This window comes from Schistocerca americana, chromosome 1 (assembly GCF_021461395.2).
Source record: "Schistocerca americana isolate TAMUIC-IGC-003095 chromosome 1, iqSchAmer2.1, whole genome shotgun sequence".
Taxonomy (NCBI): domain Eukaryota; kingdom Metazoa; phylum Arthropoda; class Insecta; order Orthoptera; family Acrididae; genus Schistocerca; species Schistocerca americana.
The window spans coordinates 623,595,849-623,610,487 of record NC_060119.1 but is presented as its reverse complement, the minus strand read 5'-3'; the positions used below and the strand labels follow the sequence as shown (position 1 = coordinate 623,610,487).

Genomic DNA, 14,639 nt, shown 5'->3' with positions numbered 1-14,639 from the left:
TAAAATCAAAAACTCAAATTTCGTGTCCAGGGTCGGTGAGCCACAGACCTCGTAGCAATGGTAACAGAGCCGCACACTGCGACACCGCGTAGACCACCAGCGGGCCAGGACAAACTACACCCCGCCGAGAATTCCTCGCTCCTCCATGCCAACCGACCGACTGAGAGCCAGAACGCCGACAACATTTAAAATAACTTGTCAGTAAAAATCACACAAACTACACACAGTTTCACGAACACTTTCACGAAGAACCAGACAATGCTAACGGCAGTACCTGTACAATAACAGGAACGAATCACGAGTCGACACACACAGCCAACCCGTAAGTGATCGCCGGCCAAATACAAGTCGTCCGGCAAGACGACCGACCGACAACCAACCAAAGTCGTTCCCACTCCAATCATTTGTGGCGGCAACCGTCGGGCAAGTGGTGGTGGTGGTGGTTAGTGTTTAACGTCCCGTCGACAACGAGGTCATTAGAGACGGAGCGCAAGCTCGGGTTAGGGAAGGATTGGGAAGGAAATCGGCCGTGCCCTTTCAAAGGAACCATCCCAGCATTTGCCTGGAACGATTTAGGGAAATCACGGAAAACCTAAATCAGGGTGGCCGGAGACGGGATTGAACCGTCGTCCTCCCGAATGCGAGTCCAGTGTGCTAACCACTGCGCCACCTCGCCCGGTGTCGGGCAAGTCATGGCGGTCCACACCTCACTGCTGCCGCGTCCCGACTGAACTTGTGCCGGGAGCCAACTGAAACACTGTCAGGTCCGAACTAACTCAAAACACACAACGACCAGGAAGTAACAGAAGTTCGGCAAATACGGCAGGGACTATATCGATTAGCGCTGCTGCTGCCGCTCACGAGCAGACAAGGCAGCAACTCAGTGACACCAGTAATTGAAAATTAACATAACGAAGTGGCAGGATGGTAAAAAGAAAAAACAAGATGTTAAATAAGAGGTGGCATGAACACGAGCCACGCCCGGCTCAGCCAACATTTAGTAACCGCCTTTTTTGACTTGCATAAAGCATGCAACGCGACCTGGTGACATTATATCCTTCCCTCATTGTGAGAGGGGGGGGGGGTTCTGGGGCCTGCTCGCGATTTTTATCCAAAATTCATGTCGCTCCGTACTTTCGGTGTCAAAGTTGGTACCTTCTATACTTCCCCTCCGTATTCAGGAGAATGACGCTTATCAGGGTTCCGTATTGAGTGTATCTCTATTTTTAGTGGCCATCATCGGCCAAGCAGCAGCTGTAGGGCCGTCGGTCTCCGCTTCTCTCTCTTCTGATGACTTCTGCATTTCGTATTGCTCCTCCAGTACTGGTGTTGCTGAGCGGCGCCTGCAGGGAGCCATTCACAAGGCGCAGTCATGAGGTTAGCCCCCAGTTTCCAGATGCGAAGTCGTGTGCATGTACTCGTACTTCTGTCGACTTCGTGCCGTTCATCCGGAACCTCAACTTTATCTCAATGACGATCCAGTCACTGTAGTGGAGACGTATCGATTCTTAGGACTGGTTTTCGACGCCCGATTGACTTGGCTACCTCACCTTCGTCAGCTTAAGCGGGAGTGCTGGCAGCATCTCAATGGTCTCCCCTGCCTGAGCAACACCAACAGAGGTGCAGATCGCTCTACGCTGCTGCAGCTCTTCAGAGCCCTTGTTCAGTCCCACCTTGACTATGGGAGTCTGGTTTACGGTTCAGCGGCGCCCTCAGCATTGCATTTCCTCGACCCAGTGCACTACTGTGGCGTTCGCCTAGCGACGGAAGCTTTTAGAACGAGTCTGGTAACAAGTGTCTTGGTGGAGGCCGTAGTGCCTCCACTGCGGATCCGATGTGCACAACTTCTTGCCAGTTATGTTGCACACATTCGTAGTTCTCCTGAGTATCTGAATTGCCGTCTCCTTTTTCCACCTGCAGCGTTTCATCTCCCGCATCGGCGGCCCAGGCCATGGCTCCCGATTGCGGATCGCGTGCGATCGCTTCTCTCCAAACTGGAGTCCTTCCCTTTACCACCTCTACTTGAGGTCCATTCACGTACACCTCGATGGTCTACACCTCGGCCGAAGCTTCGTCTGGGCCTTTTTCATGGCCCTGAGTACTCCGTTAACCCTGCCGCTCTCTGCTGTCACTTCCCCTCGACTCTTGACATCTTCCGGGGTTCTGAAGTTGTTTACACCGACGGCTAGGTGGCTGATTGTAATGTTGGCTTCGCCTATGTCCACAGAGGATATATTGAACAGCATTCCTCACCCGCTGGCAGCAGTGTATTCACTGCAGAACTTGTGGCCATATCTCGTGCACTTCAGTACGTCCGTTCCTGTTCTGGTGACTCGTTGCTTCTTTGTTCAGACTCCCTGGGCAGTTTACAAGCTATCGACCAGTGCTATCCTCGTTACACTTTGGCAGCCAACATCCAGGAGTCCATCTCTGCACTGGGACGGTCCAGTCGTTCAGTGGTGTTTGTATGGAGCCCAGAACACAACGCCCGCATCTCGTGGTCGTGCGGTAGCGTTCTCGCTTCCCACGCCCGGGTTCCCGGGTTCGATTCCCGGCGGGGTCAGGGATTTTCTCTACCTCGTGATGGCTGGGTGTTGTGTGCTGTCCTTAGGTTAGTTAGGTTTAAGTAGTTCTAAGTTCTAGGGGACTTATGACCACAGCAGTTGAGTCCCATAGTGCTCAGAGCCATTTGAACCATTTTTGAACCCAGAACACAACGAAGTTGCTGACAGGCTGGCCAAACAGGCTACGCGGAAACTGCTACTGGAGATGGGCATCTCTGAAACTGATCTGCGTTCTGTCCTAGGCTGCAAGGTTTTTTTCGGGTTTGGGAGACGGTGTGGCATGGCAGTGTGCACAACAAACTGTATGTCTTTAAGGAGACTGCTAATGTGTGGAAATCTTCCCTGTGGGCTTCTCGCATGGAATCAGTTGTCCTTTGTAGACTCCGCATTGGCCATACGTGGATCACACATGGTTACCTCCTGTGTCGCGAGGACCCACCTAAGTGTCGCTGTGGCTCCCAAATAACAGTCGTTCACCTCTTGCTGGACTGCCCACTTTTAGCTGCTCTGTGGCGGACTTTGAACTTTTCCAACACCATACCTTTGGTGTTGGGCGACAATGCCTCAAGAGCAGCTTTAGTTTTACGTTTCATTCGTGAGGGTGCATTTTATCATTTGATCTGAGTTTAAGCGCATGTCCTTTGTCCTTCTGTGTCCTCCACCCTAGGGCTTTTAGGGGGGCGGTTTTAATGTTTTGCGGAGTGGTTGGCTTCTCCATTTCTATTCTCATGGTCAGCCAGCCATGGTAATCTGCTTTCCTGTATTTAGTCTCCTCTCCCTGTTTGTGGTTTTCTTGTCCTGTTTTGTCCATTGTAGTGTTTGGTCTCCTTCTATCGTTCTTCTGGTTCTTCCTTTCTCCTGTTATTGTGCCGTACGTCTTCTTTGTTTTCTTCTTTCCCTTGGTTAATTATTCTAGTGGGAACAAGGAACACATGACCTCGTAGTTTGGCCCCTTTCCCCTCCTTTTGAACCAACCAACCTTCCAACTGCCATCTCATTCAACGTTTCAGTTTCTCAGAGGTGCTCGTCCCCTTATTGCTGGACACTGAGTCTGTCAAGCACAGTACATTCATCGAAAAGTTCATTGTACCATGCACGAACTGGCTTGCCTGTAAACAGCAAACTGTTTTTTTTTTCCTCTCTTTTAACTATTGTTACTGAATATTGTACACGCTCGCTTTTCAACACTCAGCAGTAGAGGTATATTCATACATAATCGGAAAATCATTAACGATGTTAGTAATGAGAAATTAACTCACTGGAGGGCTATGGGACACAATATTTAGGAAAACGATCACAGAGCCAATTGTGTGACGACAAAAGGCCTACCTATGGGAGAGCAGGGGGTTTCTGCCCAGGGATTTCAGCCCAGTTCTACTAGCCTCTCGTGGCAGGTCCATAGCTGTTTCATCCGACCGGCCGCTGTGACAGAGCTTTTCTAGACGCTTCAGTATGGAACCGCGCGACCGCTACGATCGCAGGTTCGAATCCTGCCTCGGGCATGGATGTGTTTGATGTCCTTACGCCGTTTGCCTCTGTGGTCGTGGCCACTGCTCTGCCTGAAGTCTCTATCAGCGATGGAGCAATGAGTAGAGTATCGGCTGGTGTGTCTCCTCCATCTGATATTTGCTCAGTGTTATGTAAAAGAATTTAGCGGCCGTTATTGATGAAGTTAAAAGTTCTTCGATGCTGCTACTGCATAATTCCTGTACAGTTTCCTATTCAGGCGTTTGGGGCTGCACACTGGGCTGTAACGTCTAAATAAGAAGAAACAACAAGAACGATGCGTATCAGTGTGCAGGAAATTTTAACTTCTTTTGTTCGATGTTGTTACTGAGTACGTCTCTTCCACATATAATTAATACAATTGTAGCTTCCCAATTGTTGCTGAGGTTGTGGCCGATGTCGCGATTAATTAATCCATCCATTCGAATTTTCATAATTCGATGTGTGTCCCAGAACTTTTAGTTTGCTGTAATCAATTCCAGGGTAGTTTTCCGTCAGAGATATTCCCACCAGCCCTCTCCAACTGCGTGTACTCTGTCCTATAGATATGATGACAAATTGAGATTTGATACACACCAGAATTTCGCAGTTAGAGGCCATTGTAACGGCTCAGCAGCCCCTTAAACAAATTTAAGGAAAACCATGGTGGTAGGATCGGGACACAAATTCAACTTTACTTGCAACGCCTTTCACCGTTTTCAGTGTATCAAATGAGTTAAATTCAATTTTACAGAATTCTTAAAATAATGAATAATCAGCCCGAGCAATAATTAAATCGAGAGGATCTGTGGAGCGGGCGTCCAGGTTAAATTTTCAGCACAAGTTTCCTTACACAATTTCACACTTATTAAGTACAATTTTATAGAAATTTTAAGATAAAGAATAATCAACCCAATGAATATTAAATAGTAAGAATTTACACTGCAGGCATTTAATTTAAATTTTCAGAAACAAATAACTCCCTATACTAAGTAAAATGCAGTGATATCAAAGATTCACGACGTTTTCAGCCCTGAATAACCAGGTGCAGAGGCCTTCAACCCTGAACTTAGAAGACCCCTCTTCATAAATTTTAGTTACACTAGAATAGCCCAAAACAGCTAAAGTTAAAGCCAGACTCCTGAAGTGGAACAACTCTAAAACACAAACAACGCTTAATTACTCCACCCAAGTATCAAGAGTGATCTGAACGCAGAAAGACTAAGTGGGCTCTAAGGGGAAGGATAGTGTAACTAGCCGGCCGTTGTGGCCGAGCGGTTCTAGACGCTTCAGTCCGGAAACGCGCTGCTGCAACGGTCGCAGGTTCGAATCTTGCCTCGGGCATGGATGTGTGTGATGTCCTTAGGTTAGTTAGGTTTAAGTAGTTCTAAGTCTAGGGGAGTGATGACATCAGAAGTCAAGTCCCATAGTGCTCAGAGCCATTTGAGCCATTTTTTTGATAGTATAGTTTACCGAAGTGTATATTGGTTATTGAAACACGATATAACTTAAGTTTAAAAGCGGCGAACAGTAAACGGGAGTATCACGGGCACAAGATATCACACGACACACGGCGCCCACACGGCTGGATTGCCAAGAGATAATCGCACCGCGAAAATATGGCCCATTGAGCGGTCCCAGCAATCATCCAACTCCAAACGTATTTACCGCAGGACAAACATTGATAGGTGTAAGCTGCATGCCCGTGGTACTGCTTGCTACAGCAACTCTTAAATACAGTTTATGACAGGAATATGAGACACCCAAATTTCTAATAATTACAACAACATTTAGAACTGTCAATGCGGTGACAACGCCACAATTAATAATGACAATGAAGGCGACTAAGGTGGTTTAGAAAATTAAATTCAGCTACAATAGAATAAGAATAAGATAACGATCTGCTGATGCCTAGGATGCAGATCAACTAAAATTTCGATTGATACTTACAATTTGCCTTACGCAACTAGATTGCCACATCCAACCGGCGTCTACCATGTCCATTTTACAGGCCCATTATAACTCGCAAATAAGGTCACAATTTACCTTCATTGGGGCAAGGTTTTAGAATAATCATAACAGTAAAAAACAACACATAATACAGGTAAAATTTTTCTTAACTATATTCAGGTCGGCTTAACATAAAACATAAGGTTCTGACTTACCAGTCCAATTTTTTAAATATCTTGCTCACATTTGCATGTAAACACTACACTGTAATTCAAATGTTAATTCTGTTACCTCTTATATTTACAGAGCCAAAGGCCTTGCTGCAGTGGTAATACCGATTCCCGTCAGTTCACCGAAGTTAGGCGCAGTCGGGCTTGGCTAGCACTTGAGCGGGTGATCATCCGGTCTGTCTAGCGCTGCAGACAAGTGGGTTGCGCTCATTCATTGTCAGGCAAACTGAGGAGCTACGTGACTGAGAAGTAGCGGCTCTTGTCTCGTAAACTGACATATGGCCGGGAGAGCGGTTTCCTGACGCTCCTCCATATCCGCATCGAGTGACGCCTGTGGATTGAAGATGACACGACGACCGGCAGGTACAGTTCGGTCTTCAAGGCCCTACAGACCATTCATGAGGTCGTTTCAACTTAGAGGACGGCAAACTATCGTGGCAATTAAAGGTAACAAAACGAAACCTCCACCTTTAAGTCTCATCCGCACCGCTAATGCAGAAAGAAGATAAACTTACCGCCATCATGGAAGTCCCGCATCACCTGTTATTTCCCTCGGCCACGTTCCAGAACGAAAACAGCAGCAGTCGAGGCTACCACGGCTCCCAAGCGAGCAATCACTTCCTGAACAATTCCGCACGTAAAAGCTCGCCGTCGACTCAGCTCCAAGCCACTTTGCATACGCCACAGCAGGAGTCTCTGGCAACAGGGCCACCTGTCCACCGGTCGCGAAAAGCGGGCAAAGGTCAAATTTTTGCTGTTGAAAATCGACCAGATATTATGAAGTCGTTACAGTAGTTTTCTCGTAAAAATACTTCCAACGCGCACATTAATTTCTTTGTTTATTTACTCTACAGTATAAGTTTCTACAACAGGTCGTATCTACTGTCTACAGTCGTACATCTGCATTCACTTTAAATAAAATTTTGATAACTCTGCTGTTAGAAAAGCTCCTCGACCAGGTCTTGAAGACCTAAGTAACGTCGACAGGCCGCCGTGTTATCCTCTTCCTTGCGGTGAATTGCGGAAGCAGTGTAGAGGGTCATGTTGTCAGCACACCGCTCTCCCTGCCGTTTTGTTACACTCTGTGCTAGTCCTTCCAGCAAGCAAAAATCTTTGGCAGTACCAGAAATCGCACCAGGGTCTTCCGCATGGCAGCCAGCTACACTGACCACTCTGTCACCAGTGCTATTACTGTCACGACTGTTAAAACTGCCACTATTACGGTCCACCTCCACCATTATTGCCTCTGCTACCACTGTACTATGTAACTGTCTGTAAAATCTTATTTAACCATTTCTCCAGTATAAATTCCTGTCACCCGGTGACAACCTGGTATCTAGGTTTACTATGCACATATATAATAGCAGGACCAAAAATTATTTCTATAAGGCTCAAGATACAGAGAACAGTCAGAAACAAATGTTCGAAAACATTCCTGACCATGTTATAATTCTGTGGGGCAATGTGATGTAATGAATGAAAGCATTTCCTGTTAGACAACTCTTCCTCACCTGACGAGTATCTTCAAAGCACTCTCAAGTGTCAAATCATTTCATCGTAATTCACTAAAATGTAATTTATATTATTTTCTTTCCAAGCCTCAATTTCAATAAGGAAACGAACGAACGTCTATATAATATCTTACAGTTAATCCAAAAAAATGTAAGACACACAAATCCTCTCAATAAAAATTGTGGTATTCTTTTATGTACAAGATACATATCCTGAAATACGAACTGAGTTCGCAGAATAGATTACACAAGGAAAACTGACAAGAAACTGATCAATTCCCATTACTGTGATACAGAAGCACCCATACAAACGATATAAATAATAATGCAGTATAATCATATTCAATACAACACGTCATCTTGTCAACAGTAACAACCTTTCGTAGTGAAAAGATGCATTACACACAAATTGGCAAATATTTTCAAGGACCACAAGGCAAAAAGAATTGGAATGTGGATTTCAAGGACACACCGAAATACAGGAGTAATCCGTTGTAGTTGCCACATATTTCTTTATTACAATCATAAAGCTTTTATCATATTGTAATCATAACAATAATACAAAGGCGATTGCTTTATAAAGCCAGATCACTTGGACAAATCACGAACATATTTCTTTAACTAGGACAAGACCCACAAAAACTTGAAAAGTGAATATTACTAGTTAACTGACTCAGGTAAACTTCATTACTTAGATGGAACTAATATCCACAAGATTCATATCAGAACTCTACTTTCAGTCACCTAAAGAATACATTACGTGACAGAACACAGACCTTGTAAGATTTGGCTAGGAAACTTTCCTAAATAAAACACTCTTCCTAAAAGCTTTATTACAATAAAATCACTTCCACGACTAAGGAGGTGCTTTAATTTGACCAAACAAATTTTTAAGTTTACTTAACTCAGTAGATTGATCAACAATGTTGTTAAAATCGTTACTACTAGAACATGACCTATGAAAATATCCCCTAAAATGAGACCGCTTCAATACTGCGTGTGAATTAGTGATAGACGCGAGCACACCAAAGGATTTTAAACAATAAAAGAGATCCACAAGACAGCAAATGATATAGAAATGTACTCTACTTTGCACTGCAATTGAACTTCAGACATCATAACTCTTCGCGGGAAGGATGGAATCACAAGACAGTAACAACATAACGCGAGATGTAAAGGGCGGTCGGGTGAGGTGGGGGGGAGGGGGGCAGGGCCTTAAATATCACTCTGCCACCGTGGTACTCTGCTCCCAGTTTGCTCACGTAGACCACTGACAATTATCTGCAACACAAAACGAAACACATCAGCGGCGGACAATATTCTGAGGCATGAGATACACAATCTTGTCTAGAGAACAGGTGATCAATACTTTCAATGAAATCAGCCACCGTTAGTTACTTAGCTAGTCACGGCCCTCAAAATGCGATTAACCAATTCGCAAAAGGACCACTAAAATAATGTCCTAAAGTTAAAATGGCAAGAATGATCTCGGCACCCATTTAAACGCCAAACTACAATAATGAACTAGAAGGTAGAATCAAATAAATATCTCGGCATGGCTTGGAACGCCAGACACCGACTTACGCACTACTCGTTGCATTTCTAGCAACGTATTTAGTCATGCTTCATGTCGGTTTGTTGGACGTAGCCACACTTCCTTAACTGCCGTCAAGTAACAAGTCTCGACACCGAGTTCCGTGATAAACAACTAGAACAATTCCAAATAGTTTTTAGTGCACTGGGATGTTCAGTTAAGATGCACGCAACCCACAGAAGCAACTCGACGACTCCAATTCATTCGGTCTGTGTAGCTTGTAACAGACTCGAAGGTACTTGTCCTTCCAACCTCTAGGAAAACCAAATCATCATGGGCAAGGGATCGGCGTTGTACAATTCAACAAGCCGTAGCGGCTGGCCACGCTCCTTTATCGTACCGACTCGGCCTCTCCGCGTGCTGCCTACGTACACAGTCCCACGCCACTGCACCTCACACCGTGGATACACACACAAGAGACACCCCACAACGAACGCACTGCAATTAAATGCCCACCGCCAAAGATATGACGAAGAGCAATCAACATCGAAGTCGAATCAAACATGAAAATGAGAATCGATGGCAACTGGCGCCAGAAACGCACCAGCTCAAGAATATTCTCAGACATTTCAGAAACAAATAAATGGAAGCTCGTATGCCGGTATATCTTTGTTAACATGAATAAATCACAGAAAGAAACTAGTTTACACCCTCAAATAATACACAATATTCTTAATGTAAAGGAAATCAGTAAAACATTATATTCTATTGACCACAAAATTACAAAAGCCCACAGCATTATTTTCAGCAAGAAAACAGTTATCTTGATAATCAGTCTCCAACCGAGCGAGGCGGCGCAGTGTTTAGCAGACTGGACTCGCATTCGGAAGGACAACGGTTCAAACACGCATCCGACCATCCTCATTTAGGTTATCCGTGATTTCCCTAAAGCGCTTCAGATAAATGCAAGGATGGTTCCTTCAAAAGCGCACGGCCGATTTCCTTCCCATCCTTCCCTAAACCGAGCTTGTGTACCGTCTCTAATGACCTCATTGTCGAGGGGACGTTAAACACTGATTTCCTCCTCTCCTCGTCAAAAATTCTCCTGTCGTCTATAAGAGTGGCAGCCATTATGCATATCATGCTGCATAGAAAACCGTTCAGTAATGATAATTATCGATGTCAGATGACAATCATCACTATAACTTTAACAACGGTTACAATAGCAAAGCAGTGCACTAGTCACACAACAAAACAGAAAACTAGAAATAAAAGATAGAAAAATCACGAACACAAGCATATAGCACTCCAAATACTTTCACACTAAAACAATTTGTCTGCAAAGGAAACAAAACATGACGTACAGTAAAGTGTTAAAACAAGCTCACACACAGAATCAGTGACGTCCTTCAAAAACAAGGTACCAAAAAGCACAATTTAAAAACAACCAAAAAATTTCAATACATTGGATCACGAATATGAGTTAGTGTAATATACGTATCGGGGCACTGGAAAGAGAGTGTACCTCTCAAAGGCTCGCAGAGCATCTAATACAGGGAGGCCACCATCATTCTGGAACAAAGTCCTTCACTAAGATAACGGAAAGAACTACATGCTCATTTTCCAAAATGTTCAAATGTGTGTGAATTCGTAAGGGACCAAACTGCTAACGTCATCGGTCCCTAGACTTACACACTACTTAACCTACCTTAAACTAACTAATGCTAAGAACAACACACACACACCTATGCCCAAGGGAAGACTCGAACCTCCGGCGGGAGGGGCCGCGCAATCTGTGACACATCGCCTCAAACCGCGCAGCCACTCCGCGCGGCTCATTTTCCAGAAAGCCTTTATGATACCGGAGGCCTTAAAGAAAATACAACAGTCAGTGACCTAAAGAACACAAATACGTTGTCATAAAACACAAATTTAAGAGAAAAGGAAGGAAGCAAAAAAAAAGATAGAGTATCACTACCCCCCCTTAATACATCACTCCCCACCCTCACCCCCCACCGCCATTCCGCTCTTACAGCACACAGAACTTAACTTGCCATGAGCCCTCAGCTGGCCATGAAGCAACTGTGAGTAGAGTGTAGTGTAGTGCAGAGCAGTAGAGTGTATAGATGTCTGAAAGGAAATTTCAGGTATCCCATCCAGAATAGTCTGTAAATGAAAGAATGATGAATTGGGATATGATATATGTTACATGTAAATAAAGAGATAACTTGAAAGTGTTGCTATGATATCCAAATCAAACGAGCCAAAACAACACTTATTATATCAAAGATAGAAACACACAGGTCAATTACATTTTACTTTACTTGCAATGTTATTGTGTAAGCAATATTAAACTTCCGAAAGCACTGCTCTGTAAACAATGATTTGTTAAATTCGCAAGTCCATACTTTTCAGTATCGCCCCGAATGCCAACTAGTGGATAACATCATATAGTCTGAATTATGACCTATATTAAAAACTTTAACTGCTGTTAACTTTAGTTGTAACACCAAAGGAAGGAACGGCACCGTACTGCCGCTTTGTCCACTCATAAAAACTACTGAAACAATATGAATCATTGTTTATACTATGATGTACAAAGCAGGACCGTGTGATATGGCGTGAAACCATCATGTCACAGCTTCGAGGACGAGACTTCAATTTATATCAATGGCATCCTTGTATACAACAGCCCCGTTTTACTTGTGTCAAATCAGGATAAAATCTTGAGCATTCGACGAAACCCACCGTCTTCGGCAAGAACAGCTGACTGCCGTGGCTGCTGATGTGATCATTCATGCCAACAGCCGACTTGTGATTGTTTGACGCAAGTCATCATTTCGTCACAATGCCAGAGATGAACGTTTCTGAATTCGTGGTGCCACCGCTACCGTAAGAACGGACACAACTCAGTGCACACCCCCCCCCCCCCTCTCTCTCTCTCTTTCTCTCCTGAGCATCGAGAACTCGTTAATAAATATAAAGGCGAAAAAGTTGGAAAATGGCGTGACAATTTATCTACTGTGTTTCTTCCTTCTCCGGTGCTACATCTACAAAAATAGGCGTGGCCTTGCGACAAAGAGAAAAAAGACCTTCTTTCCGACCAATCAAGCAGATAAAGGAGATGCTGCGCCCAGCTAAGGACGACCTCGCTCTCAGGGTTCTTGAAATTTATGATTCCTGGTGTGGTAACTACAAAATTCTAAATAAATCATTTATTTTTCAACTTATCTGGTAATTTTCTTCCATTCGTTAGGTGAGCAGCATAATTCGGTGGTATCGGAATATCTTCTCAGTTACTTTCAATAGAAATAAGTTCTGCACAAAAAGAGATACACTGTTTTTTTATTCTTCTGACAAATGTGGTATTTGGCACTTAGAATATTTTCCATTTCCATTGTTCACTAGTTATATCAGATCCCTTGTTCTGTCCCTCTTGTACCCTTTTTTGCCACAACGATTGCTGCTAGCGCTAAACGTTCAAATCCACCTATCCGTAGGTTGTCTTTATTGTTGCAACTCTAATTAACGACAGTAAACTGAGATTATTTCTGCACCATAGTAATTTACAAACATTGTATTCCACATTAGGTGTAACGTATAGCATGGTTATCTTAATCCATGTAAAGTAAAATATGTAGACCACCCTGTTAGATATAAGAGAGTTTCTGGCGGCCACAATCTTGCCAGGCTAAATAAATCAATAAATGAATTAAAAATAGTCCTGTTTAAATCCAGAGGGCGATAATGAAGCGCCATAATCAGTCAAGCACTTATTGTATAAAGAATGTGGCGGCGCACTGACAAGCTAAGGACGTTTGCTCGAGGGCGCACGTTCTACACTCGCTTGAACAAAGCACCGGCTACTGGTCGTGACACTGGAAAGGAGTGACAGCGCAGACGTGGGACAGCGGCACATAATCACGCGTCCGCGCGCGCGCTTTGTGAAACTGTGGCGTCAAGGGGTGGTCAGAGGCGGCCTCGAAAACTCTTCGCAGCTGGTGGCTGACATTAGTAACTTCTCAGACATCGGGGTTGCGAAATTAATACAAAGTCTCCGGTGAATTCTTATTTTGGATCATTCGTGTCTCCAGTCACTGTTTTTTTTTTTTTTTTTTTTTTTTTTTTAGGGCAGCTTCTGACCATTACAGTAATATATGCACAGTTATGGAATATGTCTGAAGTTCTTTACAGAAATGCGTTGTGCTTTTCGACCTATCATTCAAGGTATAGGTGACCACATGGAAGAAGTTTTTTATTAAAAGTTCTCTAATGGTATCAGGTTTACTTCTTTTGTATTTTCGAATTCATCATCTCACACTCACCGTAAGGTACTCATATCTGTCTTTCCGACGCGGTACTGAGTCGGCTTCGAATTTCTGCTATATCTCTTGATAACGGCAACGCAAAAAATGAGCCTTGTACGTAATCCACAGCAAAGAAACTGAATGGGTTTACGTCGCGCGGTCGTAAAGAATGTACTCGCAAGGAATTGGCTTGGTTCAAGTGGCTCTGAGCACTATGGGACTTAACATCTGATGTCATCAGTCCCCTGGAACTTAGAACTACTTAAACCGAACTAACCTAAGGACATCACACACATCCATGGCCGAGGCAGGAGATGAACCTGCGACCGGAGCAGTCGCGTGGTTCCAGACTGTAGCGCCTAGAACCGCTCGGCCACTCCGGCTGGCGCAAGGGATTATTTACCGTTTCCCCTATATCAGCATCTACATCTACTTCGTTATTCCGCTAGCTAGATGTGTGAGGCGGAGTGTGCGTACACTGTCATTCCCCCTCCCCCCCTCTCTTTCCCATTCTATTCGCGAATGATATGAAGCAAGAACGATTGTTGATAAGTCCGTGTTTGAGACCGAATCTCTCTAATTTTAGCTTCATGACATTTCCCCGGCATATGGGGTATAAATATACTGGTTGACAAGGTTTAAATCTGCAATAGCCGGCTGGAGTGGCCGAGTGGTTCTAGGCGCTTCAGTCCGGAACCAAGCGGCTGCTACGGTCACAGGTTTGAATCCTGCCTCGGTCATGGATGTGTGTGATGTCGTTAGGTTACTTAGGCTTACGTAAGTCTAAGGGACTGATGACCTCAGATGTTAAGTCCCATAGTGCTCAAAGTCATTTGAACCATCTGACTCAGCTATCGGAGCAGAATTCTAAAACTTCTGCCGAACCACGACGTGTCTTTCCCATCCCTAGTTTTGTTCGGCACATACCTTTCTAAGGCGTATTGTGCAATATTCCTGAAGTATGTCCATTTATGCTCAACATTTCACGTTGGTGGCTCAGGTAATCTGAAATCTGTTTCTTTTGGCACTTGCTAAGCAGAAATTTCTTTCTACGTCCT

At 44.3% G+C, this 14,639-nt stretch overlaps 1 non-coding gene across 1 annotated transcript; it reads right to left on the bottom strand.

The window, feature by feature from the left end:
- Nucleotides 1-603: 603 nt before the first annotated feature.
- On the bottom strand, nt 604-676 carry Trnaa-cgc. The gene has a single exon. It is a non-coding gene; the product is annotated as a tRNA-Ala (tRNA).
- Between the last annotated feature and the right edge of the window lie 13,963 nt (nt 677-14,639).